The sequence below is a fragment of the Macrobrachium nipponense genome, chromosome 1, assembly GCF_015104395.2.
Source record: "Macrobrachium nipponense isolate FS-2020 chromosome 1, ASM1510439v2, whole genome shotgun sequence".
Classification (NCBI taxonomy): Eukaryota; Metazoa; Arthropoda; class Malacostraca; order Decapoda; family Palaemonidae; genus Macrobrachium; species Macrobrachium nipponense.
The window spans coordinates 155,275,963-155,294,176 of NC_087200.1; the positions used below are offsets into that span (position 1 = coordinate 155,275,963).

General features: G+C 34.5%; 1 long non-coding RNA gene across 2 annotated transcripts in view; it reads left to right on the plus strand.

Annotated features, from left to right (window-relative positions):
* The window catches only part of LOC135219777 (uncharacterized), a 189,900-nt gene that overhangs the window by 149,590 nt on the left and 22,096 nt on the right, over nucleotides 1-18,214 (plus strand). The window contains exon 3 of one of the 2 annotated variants that reach the window (XR_010315508.1): nucleotides 13,280-14,145. The exons of the other annotated variant lie outside the window; for it this stretch is intronic. This is a non-coding gene — a long non-coding RNA (uncharacterized LOC135219777). Of the gene's footprint in view, nucleotides 1-13,279; nucleotides 14,146-18,214 lie in introns of those variants that run through there. 2 annotated transcript variants of the gene reach the window in all.

Below are 18,214 nucleotides of genomic sequence, written 5' to 3' on the forward strand. Positions count from 1 at the left end.
GCTGTGGAAATGAGGCTACATTAAAGGAATTCATTCTCCGTTATCGTCTGATAATGCTCTTAACAGCTTGTGTTATCGATAAAAGGTCGAAGTGCGAATTGCTAGATCGTCATCTGAATGGTTTATTAGGTCATGTTTAATGTGACATATATTATATATAATAGATATTATTATATATTATATAGTAGTATATAATATATCATATATATTATATGTATAGAATCCTATATATATATATAGATATACTATATATATATTATAATATAATATATATATAACCCTATATTATATATATACACATATATATATATATTATATATATTATATGTGTGTGCGTGTATGTTTGTACAAAGATAGAGTAAGATTAGGCTGTGATTGTAATTGGCGGGGATATAATTGTTTTTAATGTTTTTATGTTATATTTTTTATGATTAGTAGCAATTTCTTCATTGTTAGTAAGTATTGTATGGTGTGCAGAATGTAAGTCTCATTTCATAATAGTGATAATTAGTAAAAACTGTGTTGATGGCCATCAATGGTTTGAATTTCAATCTTCATTACATTTTTTCAAATGCAAGTGGGACTGAGAATGACTTAGTATCATGCCTTATCTTGCTCAACCTCACAAGGAATGATTGGCGGCGGTGGATTTGCTTTAAACTTTCTTAAAAAGAATATTCCCGCAAAAGCTTAAAATGTAGTTGTTGGGGAAGGGTGTGTGTGGGGGGGGTGGGGGGGGTGGGGGGGGCTGTGGAATCTGGATTTCCTGTAATGTTTCCGTGGTAGAGATAAGAAAGAATGACCGTTAGGTGAAACTCTGATCTTATGAAGTCGGTACAGTTGTACAGTTGAATTACTTGAAGACAAATGTGCTATATAACCTTGTTAGAAAATGTGATCATTGTATTTAACAGAGTTATTTGAAAGAGCTTTTTAGTTGACTGGTGGGGGTTACAGGAAGAAATCCTCTCCCGAGGTTGGGAATAGTATCTTGTTAAGATCTTTTTCAAGGAGTTGAGCTTTTCAACCATTTGTACATTACAGCGTTTGCCACAATATGTAGACATTGTTAATTGGGTTAGTGTTAGTGTTAAATAATGGAGAGGATTGTAGAATGTTATTTTTCCACTGATGTGTGATAGGGATATTGAACAGCAACAAGACGCAATCGCGTTGCACACACAAAGTGACCGCGAGTTTCAATTAATAACTAAAATAGAGTAGCGAGTAGGTGAAGTGTAAATAAGTAGAGGTTTAACACTTTTAGAAATAATAAGAAAATAAGCAAACACTGGAGAAATGAAAACCTGCGGTTTCATCTATTGCCTGCGAATAATGTTACCAAGCAAAATATAATGAAAACTCAAGTGATGGTTTATCTGATAGAATGTGGGTAAGAAGATTCAATTGGCTACGCAAAGTTTCTGATTAGTTTTAGAAGGATTTCGAGAATATCAATTAGTCCCGACTAGGAAAATATAATAAACTTTGAAAAATGTTATACCTTAGGGCAGTATTAACGCGACTTGATTAGCTCTTAAGAAGTCGAGGAACGTAGGAGGGTTTCATTTAAAGGTAGTATTTAATGATGGTTGGTAGACATTAGGTAAAATATTGCACGTATATGAAGGATAACTGGATGTGTTTGTTAATCATTTAATTAAGGGAAATTAATTTTGTACGACTCGAGTGTAATATGGAAAAGAACTGGTGTTATTACAATATCAGATTAATGCAACTGTCTGAAGTGTAGAGAAAAAAAATTGTATTTTAATCATTTCTGTGGGATATCTTATGATGTTTTAATAATATAGTCCTGAAATGTATAGGTATTTCCTCTTGAGTAAAAGTGCACGTGAAGCAGGTGAGCAAACAGTTTGTTTAACAGTAAGTAATGTAATCAGACTGTGGCCAATAGATTGCCGCCTAGGAAATGAGTTACTTCGATGGAAGTGGTGTTCTTAATACAAGCAAGTTCTTTTGTAGGGAGAAAAAAAGAATAATTATAGTAGAAAAAAGGAAGACCGGAATGACGACGTAGGAACTCATGGGTCTTACACCGAGTATGTCAGTGCTTTCGTGCGAATTGTAATTGGCTGGTATCACTGACTATATGATACCCATTACATATTTATTTCTGTATATAAAACGTTTTGATTGTTGCACAATAAATTATTTCTTTACTTGGCACTGTTTGGGCCAAGTTTTTAAGTAAAACAGCAAAATGTGATTTAAACTTATGCTCTGATGTGGTTTTAAACATTACCTCTGCTACTGCTCCCTTTTGCGTTCCTTGCATATTACAAAGTGCTTATTAATTTGAATTCTTGCTTTGGTACTAGACTTTCACTATGATGCCTTGAGTATCTGTGCCGCCGCGGAGGGAACCAGCAGTTATCTTCATTTTACCCTGCGTTGGTGTCTAGAAATAATTAACTGAGCCAACAGCCACCCCTTGTGCTGAGAGTAGTGACGTCTTCAAGACTGAAAAGATTATTGCGGTAACTGACCTTCCAAGTTGAAAGGCCCCTTAGTTTTGTCTTGGAAGAGACTGATTTACGCTAGACACAGCATTTTTGCATTCTTGACTCATTTGCATGTTAGGTTACATATTCTTGGAGAGCATTTTCTTTCCCTGATTTTTGTGATTGTGTCCCATATATATATATATATATATATATATATATATATATATATATATATATATATATATACACACACACACACACACACCACACACACACACACACACACACACACACACGTTTACTGTAGAAGCTTAGTGTTGTTCATACTTTACTCATTTACTTAGAATACATATTCGTTCAGAACATTTTTGTCTGATTTTTATGATTATTTTGTTCTCATTGTATATATAATATATATATATATATATATATATATATATATATATATATATATAAATAAAATTACCATATGCCTTTTCCCCCTTAAAAGATTGTACGAGAACAGTATAGCCTCCCCTTTTCTCTCTCTCTCTCTCTCTCTCTCTCTCTCTCTCTCTCTATATATATATATATATATATATATATATATATATATATATGTATATATGTATATATGTATAGTGTATATATATATATATATATAGACTTCAGGAGGGTCCATGATACACATGTTGTTAAAAAAGGCCAAGTTTATTAACCAAAAAAAAACGTTTCGCACTACTTCAGTGCATCATCAGTCTGTGAAAAGTAAGACACAATAAAAATACATTATTACATAAAAGGAATTCACAAAGTAATTAAAATTTACAGTTAAAACAATAAAAAGTAAAAGCAAAAAAGTACATAAAACAGAAAATAAATAGAGACTACCAAAAACACCAACCGTCCATAAGCAGGAGAGAAGAGGGAATGACATACAATTATTTTGCTTTTACTTTTTATTGTTTTAACTGTAAATTTTAATTACTTTGTGAATTCCTTTTATGTTAATAATGTATTTTATTGTGTCTTACTTTCACAGACTACTGATGCACTGAGTAGTGCGAAACGTTTTTTTTTTTTTTTTTGGTTAATAAACTTGGCCTTTTTTAACAACATGTGTATCATGGACCCTCCTGAAGTCTATATATCTTGCTGACTGCAATATAATATATATATATATATATATATATATATATATATATATATATATATATATATATATATATATATATATATATATATATATTTTAAATAGATACGCGTGTGTTTGCGGATAAAAGAGGTAGACCCTGAATTGTTGGAATGTGGGTTAGAAACGCCTGGTTTCTGAAGAAATGTGTTTGCAAATATACTTGAAAAGGAAATAAAGCTAAGGAACGTGTGTGTTATGTGTTTGTACAGAGAAGGGGTTGATGCATGTACTAGTGAGAAAATTAGCGTCAGAATGTGTATATCTGATAGTCATTTGGGTAATGCAAAGGTAAGGGTAGAGATACTGTAGTAGTTGGAGAGGAATTGGGAAAATGTAGTTGTAAAGGGTAAGGAAGTTAGAAGAACATGCAAGGTGCAAAGTGCGAAAAATGAGCTAGCGCTGAAAGAGAGTATATATATGAAGTGGGGAAAATACCAGGATTTGGTTTTGGACTGTGTGATTACTATGTGATTTTGGAAAGTTGGCTGACTCGAAGTAAAAATCATGATAGTAATACAAATAAATGAAAAGTTCAGTGAAGAAAAAGATATTTAAGTAATAGTAACAAGGCAGAAGGGAGTATCAAGTAAAATATGCAGGAGGATGCATAAGCAAGTCGGGAGGAAGGTGAAAGAAGAGAAGGCATGTAATAATAATAATAATAATAATGAATGTGAGCAGTTACTGTAGGGAAAATTTGTATTTGTTTTACAAGGACGTGAATGGCATTATAAACGATGCAAATGGAGAAATGCTGTTTGAGAGTGCAGTCCTGTAGTGATGGAGTGAAAATGATAAATATATTTTTAATGTAGAGTAGAGAAGGCAGGTAGAGCTGACTGATGCAAGGGTGAAAGTTGTGTGAAAGTTAGTGGTGAAGTATGGCGGTGTTTTGAGGACGAATGTAAAGACACCAGTAGTTGATGAGACATCAAGTGAGATACTACCGTACTGTGGTGAAAGTGTAATTGATTGGTTGACAAGGGTTTCAAGGAAAAATTCCAGTGACAACTAAGAGGAATAACTGTTCCTTTGTGAAGGATAAAGGGGACAGAGGAGGCTGCAAGGATTTTAGGGTCATGACATTTAATATACTAAAGGTTAGGTGTTTGTGAGAATTTTGAAATTAATGTGGGAAAGTGTGTGTTGTAGACATAGACTCATAAAATCCTACGATAAAATTGATGAGAGGGCAGTTTGGTGGAGGGTTGTAGTTTATGGTAGAGAAGATCAGAGCAATGAATCATATACGCATTAAAATCTGTAGGTGGGAGATTGATTGGTGTGGTGTATAAATGGGTCGAGACAATAGTGAAATATCTTTTTGGCTGTTTTGTATCTTCGTTGATGGAGTAATGCAAGAAATCAGACAAAAGGCAGTACATGGAGTTGAAGAATTATTGAATAAGACTTTTGCCAGTAGTGTGAGCAGTGGCTGATGTCTGTAGATGACTCTAGTGATTGCTGATAGTGAAGAGAAACTGCAGGGACTTTTGACATAGTTTGAAAGTGTTAGCAAGTGGAAAAAAATGAGAGTATAATTGTGAACTAAGTGTAAGGTTATGAAGAAAAATGGATGGTGGAAGAATGGAAGCAGCAGGTTTGTTTATCTATTTAGGGTTAGCTATAAATGAAAAGATTAGGCCAGTCACAGAACGAGTAAGGCAAGCTAGGTAGGATATAATAATAATTCTTTATTTCCAATATTTACATTGGGTATTCATAAAATATAAAGCTACAATTAGTAAAATCATCTTACAAATAGTTAAAACATTTGTTATTTTAGACATACAAAAGTTGTTTTAGGAATCAACAAATCGGCTAAAATTTTGTAATTAAAAAAATTCATCAGTAATAAAGGAATATCATAAAATTAGAAAGCATTTACTTAAAATATAGTGAGAAAAGATTACTCTTCTTGAATATTAAAATACATTGTCATAGGCCACATAAGTTGTGTTAAAAACAAGTCATGTACAAATAGTATTAAAATAACACACAGTAATCAAATAAGCATACTAGATTATAAGGACTAAGGAAATCTTAATTTGTAAATAAAAGCCATCTTATCCATAAGTATTATCTAAAACTAATTCCATCTATAAAAGTACATTAGTGCCTTCAAGAACACTTTTAATATGACACTTAAGCATAACGTTCAATAAAACTTACATTAATCGGAACCATTTAAAATTAGTTTCTTTAAGTGTACATTAAAAGCAGCGAGAGAGGATTTTTGTTTAATTGTGCCAGGTACTTTATTGTATAATACTGGGCCTCGAATACTAAAGTGGCGGGAGCCTATCTCTTAGTTTTCGCCCTTTCTACATACAGATTTTTCTGCTGTCGAGTAGAAACCTCATTAACTGCGTATACTGTTGGAAAATCATATAACCATTCAGGAGTTATTTTACGTATTGTTTTGCATACCAAATTACAGACGTCTGTGGTATATTTGTCTTTTATCTTTAACCATTCTAATTTTTTGAGGTAAGGGGATATGTGGTCATGTTTTTTTACATTACCAACAGCCACTCGGGCGGCAAAGTTTTGAAGTTTTTGAACCCTTTTCATTTGTGTAGAGCCAGTTACTCCCCAAATTCTTAAACAGTAGTTGATTATACTCATAGACAGCGACTGAACAACTAATTTACGCGGGGAAGAATCAAATGAGTCTTTTACTCTATTTAAATAAATTAAAGTACCCCATCACTTTCTTATAAATTTCATCTATATGCGTTTCAAACGTCATATATCTATCAAAATAAACCCCTAGATTTTTTACAGCTTTCATGGGTTTAATCATATTTCCATTAAAATCTATTTGCACATTGTCTCCAGTTTCTGATATATATTGTCGGGAACCTATTAACATGAATTGTGTTTTTTTCTCATTAAGAAGCAAACCATTAGTTGAAAAGTAGTATTTGGCCTTCTTTAGTATGTATTCTGCCCTATGAATTAGTTCGTCTATTTCATTTTCATTTCCTTCAATTAAGATCTGGGTGTCGTCGGCATATTGGATGACGAAACAGCCTGGTAGTGATTTTACCAGATCATTGACATAAATTACAAAGAGTATTGGGACAAGAATAGAGCCCTGGGGTACACCAAACTCTACAGTTTTTTGGGAAGACACAGTTTGACCCATTCTAACTGACTGGGATCTGTTATGTAGGTAATTCATAAACCAGAGTGGATCTGTACTCAGTGATCTACATTTATCAAATAATATATTATGATTCACGCTGTCGAAGGCTTTTGAGAGGTCAAGTAAAAGGAGTAGTGAGACTTTCTTATTATCCATGTTATTATAAATCTTATCTGATATTTTTTAAAAGAGCCGTTTCAGTTGATAATTTGGTCTGAAGCCGTGTTGACTTTGGGAGATAAGACCATTTGTCTCTAGAAAATCAGTTAATTGAATAGCAATTATTTTTTCCAGAACTTTTGACAATGCCGGTAGCAAAGATATAGGACGATAATTAGAGACGTCTTCTATATCACCACTCTTAAAAACAGGAATTACGTGGGGATTTTTCCATAACTCCTGATACTGTTAAGTGGCTATGGATGTGTTAATTATAACTGTAAGGTAAAACGCAATAATATATAACCCGTCCCTAATGAAACGCAAGCTAATCCCGTCAGATCCAAAGGCATTTGTGTTTTTAAGATTTTTTATAAATAAGATGACAGTATTACCATCAACAGGAGTAGGCTTAAAACTATCTAATTCTCTAACTGGAATATTACGTACTGTTTCAGTAGAGATATTACATTTGCTAATTTCCACTTGGGTTTTTTCGAAAGTTTTTTTCCCGACCTCAGCGAAAAAATCATTGAATTTTTCAGCCTTAGAGTGTACATCAGTTACTGCTGGCAATGGCATAGAGCTCCTATCTGTTTGTTGTCCATTTAATAGCATATTTTTGTTATTTTCCAAGTAGCAAAAACATTGCCTTTAGCTTTCTGATATTCGCTTTTGTAATACTGTTTACGGCTTCCAGCTAACTTTGAATTTACTCTCTTCTTCAGGTCTTTATGTTTTTCTCTCAGAGAGATGTTCAAAGTTTGATTTTTTAACTCACTTTTCAGTCTGTCTCTTTCTTTCATGTCTCGCTTTATTTCATCTGTTATCCAAGTTGCAGGGGGACGAACGATTCTTTTGTTACAACCGGAGCACAAATGTTTAGACACGATGTAAAGACGTGCAAAGTTCCAACTTGGTGGTTTACATTGTCTGTATTTAAAATACCATTTAATATATTTACGTAATTCGTGAGGAGATCACAAAGAAAGTCTGGAGAGTAATTTTGCAAACATCTAAAAGTTTTAAAAATAGGTTTCTTTTTTGGCTTACGAATATTCAAATGAGTTAAGATTGTCTCGTGATCTGCCACCAGGCTTGGTATAATATCAATATTTGTTATCAGATGTTTAGCATTTGTTATTACGAGATCAATTAAAGACGCTGATGTAGGAGTAATTCTAGTAGGTTTGTTTACTATCTGATCGAAATTTAGTTTTTTAATTAGTTGAGACATTTTATTCTCGGTCTTTAGCAGATCATCATTAAAATCCCCATACATTAATATATGCTTATTTCGTAAAATAATTTCTTTAAAAATATCGGAGATATAATCAAAAGAGGTTGCCGGTGCTTTGGGATGGCGATACTCATCCTACAATAACAGAATCGAGATCCACTTGTCTTCTACACCCTCACATTTTTCGATCGTTTCGTAAGTTCATTTCGGTGACTTTCAAATAGTGTAAAAGAATGGAAAGAAGCTTGGAGAGTCTTGGGAAACCCAGGTGGATATATGAAGAGACTGTTGAGCAAGCTCTTCTTCGTGGAAGTTAAATTTAGATATGTACAAATGAAAGGAAACAGAGTGCACAAATGAAAGGAAACAGAGTGCATCAGGATTGTGAAAGGATGAGAAATGTAGAGGTGCACAGACAGGGTAATATGGATTGTGTAAGTGAACATATTGCTTAGAAGTGTTATAAGGTGGTTTGGTCATGAAACGTGGAGGAGGTTGGAGGGAGGAATAGAGGACTTGAAAATGTGTGAACAGATGGTGCCGAAGAGGTTTTGAAAAAAGGAGTTTCACCATCCAAGTAGCAGTACAATGCATGCTGGAGTGAAGGGTTTGAAATACTGGTGATGAACCGTCTGTGTTGTTGTATGGAGCAACAAATTTTGTAGGAGATTGTTTTCTGCATTGATGTGTATCCATGATCCAGGATTTGAAATATCTATGTACTTGTGATTCTTGGGAGCATCCTTTATTAGGGAATATGCTTTAAAAAAAGGTTTATAATTGTAGAGGATCTAGGTTCAAATCCTGGGCAAAGAAGAGCAAGTTAAGCTTATTTTCTTAGTTGTACTTTGCTTCTGTTCACTTCATGATGGAGTTACCTATATTGGTAGCCATCCATGTTTAATATGTCATAACCAGCAGTGGAAACGGAGCAGGGTCCAGTATTCGTATTCCAAAATACTTATTGAAAATTAGAGTAAAAACTTATGGAGACATCCTTCATTACATTGTATTTTAAAGCATATATATTTTGTAAACAAGAAAATGTTTCCCTTAAATCCAACATACCAGTCTGCCAAATTCCTAATTATAACTGCTGATTCAGTTCCTCGTTGGACGAGTGAGTGGTTTTCATGCTCGGCTGCCAATCTGGTGGTCCGAAGTTTGATTCTCGGCTCTGCCAACGCGGAATCAGAGGAATTTATTTCTGGTGATAGAAATTAATTTCTCGATATAATGTGGTTCGGATCCCACAAAAAGCTGTAGATCGATCCCGTTGCTAGGTGACCAATTGGTTCCTAGCCACGTGAAAATATCTAATCCTTATGGCCAGCCCTAGGAGAGAGCTGTTAATCAGCTCAGTGGTCTGGTAAAACTTATATATACTTAACTATAACTGCTGAGTCATTAAGAAATTCCTTATGCAGAAAACTTCCACAACATAGGCCACTTAATGCATGTACACAGAAAGCTCATCAACGTTGTATTAGAACATTCACTTAATATGTATAGAAAGGCCTTTCCTTTAGCATATACTTTTTATCAGTACATCCTTCTAGGACTCTGCCTCCTCTTTCCTTATAACATTTCCCAGTTATACACACTTCATTAAGAGTGGTGGGATGAGAGATGAGCTAAGCCAGAAAAGAGAGGAAGCAAGAAAGGCAGCAGCGTTTATGCAGAAGAATGGGAAGAGACTTGGATTGTCTATGATAGCTAAGGTGGGAACATATGTTGGGAATGTTCATCAAACTTTCATTTATAGAAGTCAGGCATGGATGATAAAAGGAAAGGAATACAGTAAGGAAAGTTGGTGTGGAGATTAACTGTTTTTGTAACACGTGACGTAAGAGGAGTTGAAGGAGTTAGAAATGTGGGGATATGTGGAAGTGGTAAGAAGATTTGCATAAGTGAAAGGATGGATCATTGTATATTGCAATGGTTTGGCCATGTTGAAAAAAATGGGGATGATAGGTATATATATATGTGTGTAAATATATAATTCGTTTTGACACATATGTAAGCCTACGCTTTCGTATGTGGAGTAATCCATACTTACCTATCTTCGGTTGTTATTGAATCATCTCTAAAAAAAAACAATCCTAATGCTACCTGGGCCACGTGGTGTGACCTGGACCACGCTGCCTTTTCTGTTGTGATCACAGCCATCTTAAGAGTTTCCACGTTTTCAGAGTCGTTTCTTTTTCATTCATGCTTCTCTTTGTTCTTTGTGAATGGGAGTATGGTGTTCTGGACCGTAACCTACACGCGTTCTTTTCTTGGAACGAAGAACTAGTACATAGATTAAGGGGTGTGCTGACTTCTGAATTTCGAGGAATAATCGAGTTTTAGTTATTAACAGTTTTCGACTGTTTTACGTCTTAAATTAACATATCCTGAAGCGATAATGCTAAAAAGAAATTTGTCTAGATGGGTTTATTGACAATTTTGTGAACCACAAATTGTGAAAAGCCCGGTTGTACATGTTCATGTGTGCTGTAGCCACCCTCTACCCACCACCTGTTTCCCCTGCCGAGCTCGAATTTGAACCTGCCAGTAATAAGGTAGATTTATTGATGTATATATAGGTTAAGGTAAATGTTCCTTGGTTAAGGGTAAGAGCGAGTACATAGGTAGCATATAGTATAAGTGCTCGAACTGTGAACTCAGCCAAAATAGTAATCCTGGCCCCACTTTGGTCTTGTTTGCAACAGAGAGGAACAGCAAGTTGTCCCTGTAATGCTCACCAGTCCCCAACTTCAGGAGGTCATCAACAAGTTGTTCATTTCCCAAGGTGAGACGGTCACAATTGTGATATGTTTATGGTTGTATGCTGACTACCATTCTCTTGTTGTCAGCTGTGCAAAGTATTGACATGTTTCTGTCTGTTGGTATTTTGAGTGCCTCTTATTTTGCTGCTCTTTTTGATAAAGAAATCAACATTGTTGAGCCTCTAGTAGCAATTGCCTTGTATGTGGAGATACTCATGCAGTATCAGGTACAGGCTGTACTTCCCCAAGGCTATTTCTTGCCTCTACACTTCTGCAGAAGTTGAGGAGAGTAAGACTTGTGAATAGTGTAAGGTGAAGAAATGTCAGCATATATATTTTCCTCGTCCTCCACTTCATTGTTGAGCTCTTCTTCCTGTGAGAAGAAAAAAAAGAGATCTTGAAAGCCCCACTCACAGGAAGTCCAGTCAGGCTGTGGTTGTCGCTCCTTCCTTAGGGATTGGCTACTGCATTAACTCATCTGTGAGTGGTACATCTGTTGGTATGGTTGACATTAAGTTCTCAGAGTAAAATCTTATGAAATTAATTTGTATTATTCATAAGTATACAGGCCAGTTTTTTTTTATTATAATCCCACCTCAACCACTCCATATAGTGCTTGATTATAACAGATGAGTTGGTAGTTTCCTACAAGCACCCTCCTACCACCATGTAACTATCTAGTTACCAGTTTTCAACAATCGTTTTGAGCTCCCTCTGAGGAGTATTGTATATGTATAAAAATGGATGTATGTGTGTGTTATGTTCCAGCATAACTCTGAAATACATTGACCAATTTCAACCAAACCTGACATACATATTACTTACTATCTGGAAAAGAATCCTGGGGGCAGAGGGTGTTAAGACATCACTGGCACCAAAGGGGGTAGGGGTGGGAGGGCATGATGTAAAATAACTGATAATGACAGTTTTAGTGTCTAATCCATAGTTTTTGAGGTCACCGAGAGGATTAGTGACATTCATGATGCTCTTAAAATCTTAAGTTCTTTTGAGGTCACAGAGGATTAGGACATTCATGATGCTCTTAAACTCTTAAGTTCATCCTTGATAGGAAGAGGGGGTGGTGAGGAGTGAAATACGTATAAAATGTCAGAAATGTTGGGCAATGTAATTGAAGCAACTATCTCAACAGGAAAGAGGGGATGAAAGAGAGAGAGAGAGAGAGAGAGAGAGAGAGAGTTTTTGGATGTTCATTCTCAGAAGTTTTTTGCCAGGGCAGGCGACAGGGTTTTGGGTCAAGCTTTTTAGTACCTCGTAAAAGGCGCTCGTTTGTACTATATCCGAGAAATTTAATTTACTTAAGTATGTATATATATATAATATATATATATATATATATATATATATATATATATATATTATTATATATATATATATATATATATATATATATATATATATATATATGTGTGTGTGTGTGTGTGTGTGTGTATGTATGTATGTATGTATGTATGTATGTATGGATATTTGTCACAAATACTTGCTTGACTTTTTCATACTATTAAGCCACAAATCTCTCTTAATATCTTGTTATACGTTGAGAATAACTTACATCAGAGGAGACTTGTAATTAATAGGGGCTTCTGGCAGTGATTTTAACCTTGACCTTTGGTTCAGAAACAATGATAAACAGTCGACTTTGACCACTTGGCTATGATCATTGGGGATGATAGCCAAGTGGTCAAAGTCGTCTGTGTATCATTGTTTTTGAACCCTAGGCCCTTATTCGAACACTAGCTGGAGTGTAAACACTTTTTAATAATGAACCCTTTAAGGTGTAAGTTATTCCTTAACACCAGTGAACTGGATAGTAGATTATATTTTCTGCTTATATGTTATATATGCATGTGTAACCATTTATACCCCCGAGGAAAGGGTATTGACAAGAGTGAAAGAACATTTGCCTACATTCTAGGACGCTCTTCAGTAAAACTTCACATTAAGAACGTTGACAGCTGTGTGTGTGCGCGCGCGCGCGTGTTACAAACATCGGCCTCGTGATATGTCTAGAACACGTGTTATTGGGTGTTGCCACTTAATACTGTTTTGTTATTTTATAAATACGGAGATAGTCAGTTACTATTTTGTCTTGAATCATGTTCCTGTGACTTATGTATCAACTTGAATAGTATACTATGTTGTAGAAATACAGTGGGTTTGTGTGAAAGAGTGAGTGAGAATGGAAATGCGGGTGGTTCATGGGGAGAGACTGCCTGATAGAAGAAGTGCCTTATCTATATTTATTTTTAGTAAAAATCTGAGAAGGTAAAGATCTATAACATTCAAGAACACTTCCAGAAAACGACATTACATTTTGTGGCAAGCGGAACTTACATCGCAGCGAGAGCCCATCTGCCGACTATAACTTTGGAAAAGTTACATCCTCTCGATGGTCCCTTCTGCAACCAGCCATGGTTTAGTCCTGCCAGCTACGTGCCATACTATAGAAGATTTACCATTTACGATGAGACGTCTGGGATAAAAGATCTCTGCTATGCGATGAGACGTCTGAGAAATTTCATCATACAAGTAATGAAAACGTGTTAAGATGCTTAATCGACCGCCGTACAGCTCTGATTTAGTGGCTTTCACCGTGACTGACACAAGACAACTACAGACTTTGGACTTGGCTCACCACCAAAGATACTATAGAGTACACAAAGGTACTTGACTGGAATTTTTTCGCATAAGAGCTTGTGTACCACGAAAGCCACCAAACGGTTGTCAATAAGGATGAGGCAGTGACGTCACTACTGTAAAAAAAACCGCGTCGTCTGCGAAATATTTCCCATTGTAGTTCTTTATTTTTGGACTTGTATTAGAAAAGATAGCAATGTGCACATTAATCAGAATGTCATGATAAAGTGCAAATAATAGAAATATGTCTTCTATTTAAATATGTACTTTGTACATAACTTGAATATGTACAGTACTGTACATTCTTCTAAAAATGTATATATAAAGAAACTACTAATTACAAATTCATGTGATATATACATACTTGTATTCATATTGTATATTATCATATAATCCACGTAAAAAGGCAAGTGAAAAACGGGACTTGGAACAAGTATTTTCGAAGTATATTTTACATTTTCAACATTGTTCCAAGTCCCGTTTTTCACCCGCCTTCGTACGTGGATTTTATATTCTCAAGCACTACGACTTTCGTGCTACATTGGATTGTGTATATATAATATATATATTTATATAGATAATATAGATGATATTAATATTTATAATAATAAACTTATATTATATATTATATATTTATATATAATATATATATTTTATATAAATTATTTATATAGTTATATGTATATATATAATATATATATATATATATATGTTTGTTATACTTTTTATATTATTCATTATACGATTCAGTGCATACTGGATGCAGCAACTTTGATGCATACTTTATTAATATATGACATAATATACATTATGCATTACAGTATTTAATATATAATATTACCTGTATAGTAGTTTTATTGTAAAGAAAGTGTAGAACAAAACTACATTAAGTATTACTTCATACATCGTGTTCCCATTGGTTGGGATGTATGACGTCATGTTTTTTAATTTTTGACTACAGCGGCCATTTGTCTCTACTGGCGCCGTGGTACGTCTCATATGGCTAACTTGAGTATCCCTGTATACTTAATAGTATCTTTGTTCACCTCACCATGCTACCTATCAGTGTATTTTTTAAGGTAAGAGACAACGAAAGTATGCTCACTGTGATGAGTTGTAATTGATTTAGCATACTTTTGTGCATAGTGAGAACTAACGAAGATTCCATCGTAATGCAAAATCCTTGTCTGAACATTTGGGAGATGGTTTCATGATTTATACACCAACTTTCTTTAAACTTATGACCTTGACACAGACATTCTCGTTTTGTTAATTTTTGTTCATAATATTTTATAAGGATAGGCTCAAGTATAACGAATGAATTTTGACGAATGAAGCTGTAAGGATAAATAAAAACCAGGAAGATCAATCCGTAAGGGTAAATGGGAACCAGGAAGATCAATAGGTAATTGTTAATGCAAATGATGAAGGAGAAGAAGTGGTTGAATCTTTTAGGTTTATTTGAGGTGATTTGATGGGAGATGGTAGTAAAAGAAGAGGAAATTCGTTGAATAAATGAAGCGAGAAAAGTAATTGGGGTTTAGCAGATCATGGGGAAAATACTTGGTGTCCATTGAATGTTGGAATGTATGAAACGATGTGGAGCTAACTTTTTTTTTTATGGAAACGAAGTGTTATGTTGATTGTGATTGAAAGAAGAAAAGCTAAAACTGTTAAGTCGTGCTGTTTTTGTGCAGTACATAAATGGAAAGGGTGAGGAAATTAATCGTACTTAGAAATGCTATGAAGGTTAGCATAGCATCGGCAAATGATGGATCCATATGTTTAAACAGGTTGGCCCAGGTGGAGAGAGTGAAGGATGATAGGTTGGTCAAAGGAAAGTATAATTCGGAAGTATTGAAAATGGGGAAAGGAAGGCATGGAAAGTTTTTGATGGATATTGTGAGATGATACTGGAAGGAAGCTTAATATCCAGGAAGCTTTATAATCTGTGGTAGAAAATGGTGAAAGTCACAATGACAGTAATGCTTGTGACTGTTTTATTTAGGGTTATAGAGTAGCTAATATTATGGAAGTGTCTGCACGGGGTGCACATCCTGTGTTCAATAGTGAAAGCTGCAGTGGGACAGTAACCCTCAACCCCCTCCCTTTTCTCTCTCTCTCTCTCTCTCTCTCTCTCTCTCTCAGGATTCATGGTGTATACTCGAAGTTGTTGGGTTTATTTGCACATTGACTGATCCAGCCCCTACATTGTATGTACCCCACACATTCAGTGTGTGTGTGTGTTTTTTCCTCTCTCTCTCTCTTCTCTCTCTCTCTCTCTCTCTCTCTCTCTCTCTCTCCACATGACTGGATATCCTTGTATATGAGTCAGAATTTTGTATTTTATTCATTTATCTTTTGGTTCATGCGTGAAAAAGCTGTTCAGTGTTGGGCTGGGTATGGGGACGGTGCTGGGGGAACACTGGGAGTGAGTTGATTCTTTATGCTTCGGATTCACGGTTGACTCATTGTTTATTTTCCTTCATGCAGTGAAATGTTTAGATAGCTCCAAACCGCCCATGAAAAGTTGGCTCTTTAGGTGTTTGTGTGGCTGAATCACATGAGATAGATTTATATTTTAATGAAAGGGAACAATATAAATGTTTCAGCTGTAGTGTGTGTGTTTGTGTGTGTTGAAACAATCGGAAATCAACTGGTCTTGTTAAAATACCCCAAGCACATAATGGAAAAAGCCATACATAAAGCAAAGAGCCTTTTTTACAAATCACAGAAAGCAAAGAAAAGGAAAAATTCACAAACAAAATCGTAATCCTTCACATGGATAATTTACGAGGGATCACACAAATCTTAGGCCATTCCAACCCTTTCATCTTCACTTATCTGAATACACTAGGGAAAATCCTTAACATTCGGCAGAAACCAGTTTCCAAGGATATAGTAGGGGCTTATGAGATCCCCTGTAGGGACTACTGTGATAAGTTATACTATGGTTTTACTGGAAAATCTCTCGGAAAGATTAACTTAACATAAACGATCAGTTAGATATGGGCAACATAGTTTGGCAGTTTTCTGTCTTATAAATAACACGAACCGTACCATGGATTGAAACTCGTCCCGAATTTTAGACAAGAGCAGCTGTCGATACAAATGTCAGACAGTGGAATCTTCACTGATAAAACAAAAAGATAATAGGATCAACCTTTCCAATGGAGCCTGGGACTCTGACCAGGTAGACAACATCTTCCTACGGTGGCTTAGTGGCGACCCCAGGCATCACCTAAGGGCATATCTCTCACTATATATTTCACTAATGAAACTCCTTCTGTCATTCACTGCTTGATAAGGGTGGAAGTAAGTCCACTGAATATATGGTCAGCTTTAAACCAGTGTTTTAATGGGCCTTATATACTTAAGACACATTCTGTATTAACAGAAGAATTTATATATATTTATATTATATATATATATATATATATATATATATATATATATATAAATGTATGTATATAATGTATGTATATACGTAGAATAATATATATTATATATACATATATTATATATATATATATATTATATATATATATATATATATATATATATATATATATATATATATATATATATATATATATAATATATATATATATATATATATATATATATATAATCACAGTGATCGAGATTTTGTAATCAGCTTTTAGAGTTAATAAAGAATAGTTTTTGTATGAGTAGTTTCAGAGTGACTTTTTCAAGTGAGGTGTTTACTCTCCAGTGATTACAGTGGAAGTTTGTAAATGAATAATGTTAGTGATATTTGTTTAATGTAACTGAAAATTTTGTGCGTTAGAAATTTTGTATTTGTGTGTTAGAAATTTTGTAGTTTTTTTTCTCATTTCTAAACCAGTATGAAGTGGTTTAACTAGGATCGTGAAATCTTAGACGGTCGAAATTACACTATTTTGTAAAAGGAATGTAAATACCGCACAGTTTAATATCTAGTTTTCAAAGAATTTATTTATTCATCACTTTCATGTAGATATAATTAAAAGTAAATAACTTTTGGCCTTGTTAAAATGGAATATGCAAGTCTCATGTTTCCTTGATTATGAGAAATACAAAATAAACCTTAAAGTTGATGAACATCTTTTATATATATATTATTATTATTCCTAAGTGCCATTTTGTAGTGATCCAACCATGAATTTTTGTAGAAACTTATTATGAGAACATTTATGTCATAGAATACTGCCTAGGCAGAACGGGGAAGATAAACATGGACGTTAGTGGCTCAGTGAAAACCTTTGAAGTATCAAAACTAGCATTGGGACTGGCTGGCTATGTTCGTATTTCTCATGTGGCCCAAGTCTAGTACTCGTGTTTTTTCTGTTTGAAACTCGAACGCCATCAGCTGTCAGTATCCTGTGCCTCTTACGAGGGCGTTTTGTGAATGGCTGCAAGATGTACACATAGGTTTGTGCTTATTACACCATTACGTCTTGTTTGTGGTTTAGTGTTGCGTTTTTAACTATTCAGGTCTTAAGCAACTATCCAGGTGAGTTATGGTTCTTGTGTAATTAGGTAGTGTATATATATATATATATATATATATATATATATATATATATATATATA